The sequence below is a fragment of the Equus asinus genome, chromosome 27 (genome assembly GCF_041296235.1).
Source record: "Equus asinus isolate D_3611 breed Donkey chromosome 27, EquAss-T2T_v2, whole genome shotgun sequence".
In the NCBI taxonomy this organism is placed as follows: Eukaryota; Metazoa; Chordata; class Mammalia; order Perissodactyla; family Equidae; genus Equus; species Equus asinus.
Window position 1 is genome coordinate 15047705 of NC_091816.1, and position 7979 is coordinate 15055683.

The 7979-nt window shown below is 39.2% G+C and overlaps 1 long non-coding RNA gene across 1 annotated transcript in view; it reads right to left on the reverse strand.

Annotated features, from left to right (window-relative positions):
* Positions 1–7979, reverse strand: part of LOC123281414 (uncharacterized) — a 100205-nt gene that overhangs the window by 13339 nt on the left and 78887 nt on the right. The window lies entirely within an intron of this gene.

Genomic DNA, 7979 nt, shown 5'->3' on the forward strand with positions numbered 1-7979 from the left:
TTTGCACCTAACAATAATGCCTGTAATATAACAGACCCTCAATAAATATTGGTTGAATGAATGGATGGATGAATGAATGAATATGCTCTGGGGCATTTCTGAAAAGTTAATTTTCAGGTATCAAGTGAATATTGTTGCTAGAGATGCTCAACGGAGTAGAGCTGTGAACTTTCCTCTAATTTCCTGAGAGATGAGGCTGTTTCTTCAGCTTGGGTGTGGTTGTTTTCCAACAATGTCTCGTTTCTTTTCCTGTTGAGTGGGGACAAATGTGCTAGGCACCTATATCATGAGGACATGATGAAAAAACTTGGAGGATTGTAAGAATAAAAAGTTTTAAACAAATTATAGGAATTCAAAATATGTATCATATCAGTTGACTTGTAGAAAAAGAGTTTTTTGTTTTTTGGCAAGCAGTCATGATCATAATAAGCAGGGAATCATTAGATACTTGAAAAGATGGATGGAAAACTGTGATGACTGTCATGTTTTATATCTCTGTAAACTCTTCTTCATCTCAATTTTGCTTTTAAAATAACATGGTTTCAGTTGTTTTCGTTTGCTTGAATGAGTCAACTTCAGAGAAAAAAGGCTTTCTCTTCTTAATGGCTCATCTATTTGAAATCCCTGTCTCCTGGTGCTATCAGCTCCCTGGATACCTCTAAGGGTTGTGATTATTTAATTATCTAGATGATTAGTTGGGTTTTTGTCCTAAAGAGCTTGTACCTCCCTGAAGAAAAAAAAAATCATTCATTTCTTCCAAAATGAATCAAAGAGTAGGCACATAAGATGCAAAATGAAAGATAAAATCCTGAATGAATTTATGATATAACTTCAACTCTGAGAAATCAAGGAAAAACTTAGTCTGCTAGCTCCCATATGGACTTTCCTCTACTGGTGTATCCTCAAAATGACCTTCTTCTCTCTGTTTCCAGAGAAGGTGACTTCTCTTTGCAAATAGGCTTCTTGGGCATTATTTCCAGCTGACTTTTAGGTTGACATTTAAAGGCAAAGGAAAGGCCCAGACCTAAAAATGCCAACAGCAGAGATTGGAGGCAGATTTATGGGGTTCTTCCCCATCATCCTCATCCTCCCAGTGAGTGGTTCTCAGCCTTGGCTGAGCATCACCTGAGGATGTCTAAATGTTCTGATCACACCCCCAGAGATTCTGATTTAGTTTTACTGACGTGTGGTCTGGGAATCAAATTTTTAAAAAGTTTCCCAGGTGCTTATAATGTAGAGCCAAGTTGGAGAGCCACTAGAAAAGAATTCCATGATAACATAGAATAACTGCTAATGGAGAAACAAAGAGGTGAGTTGTCGCTGACTCAGTTATAAAAAAGCAACCCATGGAATGGGAATCAAGTGGAATTTCTGTCCCAACCCACCAGGTACTGGGCATCTAGACTCTGCTACTGAAGGCTTGGTCTGGACCAGCAGCATCAGCATCACCTGGGAGTTTGCTAGAAATGCAAAATCTCAGCCCCTGCCCCAGACCTACCAAATCAGAGCCTGCATTTCAACAAGATCCCCACATGATTCATCAGCACCATGAAGTTTGAGAAGCACGACCTAGATAGCCACAGGGTGAAACAGAATAGCTAGGGATGGAGAAGTACCTCCTACGGGCCTCACACAGAGGCCCAGTTCAGCTTTTGTTTATAACTCTTTTAGCTGCCGCATCTTCATAGTGACTCTTGATTCTTAATGCTCTCCTAGAAATTCTCCTCCTGACCCCAGGGAAGTGCCCTTAAATGGTGCTTTTCCTGATGCCCGTCTTGCTCTGCCTTAGAAAAGTGGTTGCAAATGTGTCTGCTGGTGGTGGTGGTGGTTGGTCTGATCAGGCTCGCCCTTACCACACTTTATGTCTAACTATATATTATATATAATTATATAACTATTCTCTACCCATTGACCTGGAACTAGGCAATTTTAGAACCAATAAGGCAGACTAAATGTAAGCAATGCATTTTCTCGAGAGGCAGTACACACAGGAAATGGAAATGAATTCAAAAAGCCATGGAAGGTATTTATGAATCCCATCTCCGGAGGAAATGGCTCATATGAAGAAGAGGTGGGACAATGACAAAGAAGGGCCCTCTGTCACTCACCAGCTGTGCAGCTTTCGGAGCCTTCATTTTCTCCTCTATCAAATGGAGACAATGCTATGTGGCCAACTACAAAGGACTGTTTTGAGAACTCAGAGAAAAAACATATCTGAAAAATTTTGTTAACTGTAAAGTGCTTCGCATGAATAAGAACTTGTTATTGCTATCATTATTAAACTGTTTGGAAAACATTTGTTAGGGAGGACAATGTTGTCCTGCAGAAATGTGGCCTTGGGCATCTTTGGACCTTTGAGCCTGGATGTGACCCATTGCGACAATTCCCGTGTCACTAAAATATGGCTACAATGTTGGTCCCAGGCAGACTTCTATATATTTGCTCGTTCAGGAAATTGGAAATAGAGGGTATACAGTCATCCCTCTGTATGTGTGGGGGATTGATTCCAGGACCCCCGCGGATACCAAAATATGCGGATGTGCAAATCCCTTGTATAAAATGGCATAGTATTTGCATCTAACCTACGCACATCCTCCATATACTTTAAATCATCTCTAGATAACTTATAATTCCTAATACAATGTAAATACTATGTAAATACTTGCTATACTGTATTGTTTAGGGAATAATGACAAGAAAAAAAGTCTGCACGTGTTCAGTACAGACACAATCACATTAGGCCTTTTATCGACGGTTGGTTGAATCCAGAGATGTAGAACTGGTGAATACGGAGGGTATATAGTTTCCTATCCTGGCTTTTTCCACACAACATTTTATGTGCTTTTTTTTTTTTTTTTTTTTTTAAGGAAGATTAGCCCTGAGCTAACATCTGCCGCCAATCCTCCTCTTTTTGCTGAGGAAGACTGGCCCTGAGCTAAGATCCATGCCCGTCTTCCTCCGCTTTATATGTGGGATGCCTGCCACAGCATGGCTTGACAAGCGGTACCACGTCTGCACCTGGGATCCGAACCGGTGAACTCCAGGCCGCCGAAGCAGAACATGTGAACTTAACCACTGTGCCAACAGGCCTCCGCACAACATTTTAGTTCTCACTGATCACTAGCATTTTTCCATGTCATTAAATAATATTTGAAAACATGATTTAAAATTACTGCTAATATTTCATATGCATGTTCTATAATCTGTTTATTTTTCTATTGTAGGACATGCATTCTTCCCCTAATTTTGACTCTTATAAATAATATTTAGGAATTATATTTCAGCCTAAATATTAACATTCATCTCTTCACTCCCTCCCCCTCCTTGCTTTGGCTTACATTTCCAGAAGTGGATTTCTTGGGTCAGAGGACTTAAAGATTTTTAAGGTTTTTAATATATATTATAAAGTTTCTGATGAGAAGGGACTAGAAAGTGTATAAGAATGTTTATTTTCCCATGAGGAAAAATATTTTCATCAGGTGAAAATATTTTTTTTGCATCTCTGTTTGAAAGGCAAAAATGATACTTGTAAATTATAATTTTCATTGCATTTCTTTGATTATTAAGTTCACATTTTTTGATATGTGAATTGACCATATGTATTTTTTCTTTTGTTAGTTCCTCATTCTTTTTTTCCATATCAATAATTTTATTATCCTCACCCAGAGCACTGCTTCTAAAAGGTGAAATTTTTAAGCCAAGTGGCATAGGAAGGGTGTCTCTTTCTCATTCTGACAGGCGCTTGTGCTGCTTATAAAATTAGCCACTCATAGGGGCTGGCCTGGTGGTGTAGTGGTTAAGTTCATGCACTAGGATTCAGTGGCTGGGGGTTTGTGGGTTCAGATCCTGGGCATGACCTAAAGCACCTCTCAGCAAGCCATGCTGAGGCGGCATCCCACATGCAAAATAGAGGAAGATTGACACAGATGTTAGCTCAGTGACAATCTTCTTTAAGCAAAAAGAGGAAGATTGGCAACAGATGTTAGCTCAGAGCCAGTCTTCCTCACCAAAAAAGAAAATTAGCCACTTATAGAGGTTACAGTGAAGAATAAAAGCAATATTCTCAAACATGATAAAATTTCTTATTTTAGCATTGAACAATAATTTTAACTTCCACTTTGAAAACTGAATAAAATTAATCAAAAGTCTAAGTGAGACCTCACTTAATTGATAAATGATAGAGGACGTATATGGATCTATATGATATAATCCAATACTCTCCTATTCTAACATGCATTTATCCATGTAATGTCTGGATTCTCATGTAGAATTTGCTAATGGTGGCACTATAAAAATAACTGTATGTGATTACTATGATATTAACAATGTAAATCTATAAGTGTTAGATATATAGAGTTGATATATTTCATAAAGTCTATATACCTAACGTTTATCAATATGTTTATATTGATAACACATTTCTGATTCACATGTATTACCGTCATCTAAAGCCCAAAGTTGCTAATGCCAAAAGAAGGGAATGGTAACTATTTTAAGCCAGAGGAATCTTGCTCTGTCCTTAAAAACTGGTCTTCATAGAAAACCGTTCTTGCCCCTCTTGGGCCCCAGCATAAAGGAGATAACAGGAGCAGAGCCCAGAGAAGCGATCAGCTATGGGGTTTTGCCTGGTGGATGTCAGCATGAACAGCCAGTGGGGTCACAAAGGGTCGTCGCCTGAATTGGCACCAAGAACCATTCCAGGGATTGCAAGGCTTCATTCCAGAAGTGTTGTTTCCTCCTAGATCTACCGTCTCTGATTCAGAGAAGCGCTGTTGTGGCTCATCCCCGTGGGCGTCCCATGGATAACTGAGAACAAAGATGGGCTCAGGATGTAATCGGTCAAGCTTTCCATCAGAAATCAACTCTCTATTGCAACAGACATCATAACAGCTCCATGAATTATTAATAATAAACTCTGAATGACCCATGAATTATTCTAAAAGAAATTTCTATTTTTAAAGAAATTATAAAACTTATAAAGAAGTGTAGAAATAACATAAGCCCATACTGCATTTAATTTTACATCAACAATGATTCTAAGACATCATCAATTCCAAAGGGGAGTGGAAAGAAGAGAAAACCTCTAAATTACGTGTAGAAATTGATGAAAGGCAAGATTGATTAAAAGCAATATTGATTAAGGCCAACTGATTTATAAAATGCTAAGATGTTTTTAAAAAAGTATGCCTTAGAATTGAGTACCAAGTAAGCTTTGACTCTGATGGATCGCTGCTTAACTTACATCTGGTTTTCCTTACCAGGAGTCGGTAGAAACTCACCCTGAATCATTTAAAAAAGGCCAAAATCTTTTGAGAACTTTCGGCCCTTTGACTTCTGTACTATGAGGCTTTTGAGAAATTCTGGAATAAAAGCCTGTGACCCTCAACTTCAAATGAGGTGGTATGACTTGAGTCACACTTTGAGATGGAAGAGGGACTCTATTCAGAGGCCCTAATTGTCCTGTCCTCATTTAAGAAATTAATAGCTAATATTTATTGAGCACTTACCACATGGCCAGCGCAAGCATCCTCCTATTTAATGCGCACCATAAGCTAATGAGTTAGGTTCTATTATTTTTTCACTTTACAGCTGAATAAATGAGGTTCAGAGAGGCTAATTAAATTACTCAAATATGTTTTACAAGGCCACAAGTAAACGAAAATAAACAAAAACCAGTCCTTTGTTTTCCAAGTATTTTGGCAGTCTCTGTTATGTTCCTGCGTACCGTGGAGTCACTGCCTAATATTGCCAGTTTCTGAAGGCAATCTGACTTGTTTCCCTTTTCTAAACTAGGTAGTGTCATCTTTTCATAGCATGAGGTACTCTAAAGTAATGTTAATTAAAATTAATCCAGAAGTTCCAGTTTCAATAATGGTAATGGGTCTTATTTCATGATTAAACTTAGGATGCTATTTGGGCAATTAACTCCTCTCAGTATAGAATAGGCACTATATTAAGACACTCATTGCTACAGTTGGTCTTCTTTTCTCCGGGATGTGGTACACGTGTTGGAGGTCTTTGCATCAAGCCTAACTTCTGAGAAGATGCTAAGAGGCACTTGACTTAGATTTCTAGAGATTGATTTTTCTTTTCCCTCAATTCGTCAGTCAGTTGACAAGGAAACAGTTAAATCAATTACAGTTTAACACCAAATTACCCTCATTATATTCAGAGAATAAAGCGATGGCGTGAGTTTGTGTAGACAAAAGAGAGGATGTATTGTGACAATTCTTGGACACTGTCCGGCCACGGTATTGAGAGGACGGAGTAGATCCACACAATGCGGAAGGGAGTCTGGTCCTCAGGGAACAGGACAAGTCAAGACCAAGCCACGGGAGTGAGTGCTAAATTTAGCTTCTACCTGAGAATAGCATCGTGGTGATGAAGGCAGATGAAACAATTCAACACAATAGAAGCAGATGTTAATCAGATGTTTTCACAGATCCCAGGAGTTCTGCCTTGAAGGCAATATAATCATGTCAGAGAGATTTTCTCCCGATGACCATTTTTTGTTTATTCACTGTGTATTTACTTAAGTAAATAAGATAACTTTAGTAAATAAGGAAACGTGATTTCCTTAGGAAATCACTAGAACCTGTATTTCCTCTAAAAAGCAAATCCAGAGATTTAAATTTTATATCAAAATTTATTCTTAAACATCAGGGATTGACGTTATTATCTACATTTTGAGCTGATTCTAAAATTGTCAAAGAATGGGATTAAGCATGGCTATTCAAGAGAAGGTAACTCAGAACCATAGAACGCATTTCATTCATGGACTCTGGAACACAAATAAGGCAGATCAGGAGGACACTCATTTTTTCCCTTTACTCTGGTTTCTTTTTTTTTTTGACAGTGTTCAAGTAGCTGAGAATTTCTATAAATAGAGGAAAGTGGGACCATTTTAGGAAATACAACGGAGGTGAACATAGGAAGAATAGGGACAGGTGCCAGACACGGGCACATTGGCAGTCCTGTGCATCTTCCACCAGCTATTCATGAAGGTCCCAGATCCCAAGTACACACCTAACAGAAATAGTCATATGGTTCAAGGGCAATAAGGAGATGTCCAGGAGAAATAATTGTCTACAAGAAATTGCCAGCACCTAAGTATAAATTATATATAATCTTGACTAAGTGTTCCCTGTCATTAATCATTGCGCAACGTCACACCCATTACCTCAGGGCTGCATTAAACTCCAGGAAACATTCCTGGCTCCATTCTAAAGGCCTTGTGTCTGGGCCAGCAGACTGTGGGAAATAATCAGTTTCTGCCCAGAGGACAGGGGCAGGTCTGGTATTCACCTCCAAGGCCCCTTCAAGCCCCAGGAAGTGAGACATTTACGTGAGCTCTGGATCTGAAGATGCTACGTCACTGGACCAGTTCTTCATGCTCTCTCTGTGTTATCAGCTTACAGGGAGTCCACAAACACGTCAGAGGAATTTCCTGTGAAAATGAGACTCAGGCGTGCTGCTTGAAGGACCAGAGTCTGAAGAATGCCCAAATAATATATAGAAATCATAAAAATGGCTGCTTCTGGGATGGTATTCCATCCACAGCTTCAGCTTACAGGGAGGGTTTGCAGACCATTATCAGGGACCTTCAAGAATCCATAATCACACAATGTGGTAAGATCATAAAATTTACATCAGAGACGAAATGGCGTGAAAGTCCCAGCCCAGGGGTTCTCCACCTCCAGTGCACTGAGTACTTTCACGTTCTCCTTTCTTTGTCACCCACTGAGGGAAATAGTTAATTAAAAACAAAACATGGTTATTCCCCATTCAGAGCTGTTGCCCTGGGTTCCTACTTGTCCCTGCTTCTGGCTCTGGGTTTTCACATAATTACATTGTCTATCAATATAAAATTGAATCAGTCATGACTTGAACTCAAGACCTGAATTTTGATTCTTATCTAAACCTGGGGCTCCGACTGTCTCCTGACTCCTGGCACGTAACATTATTTTAGTGTGCTCTGC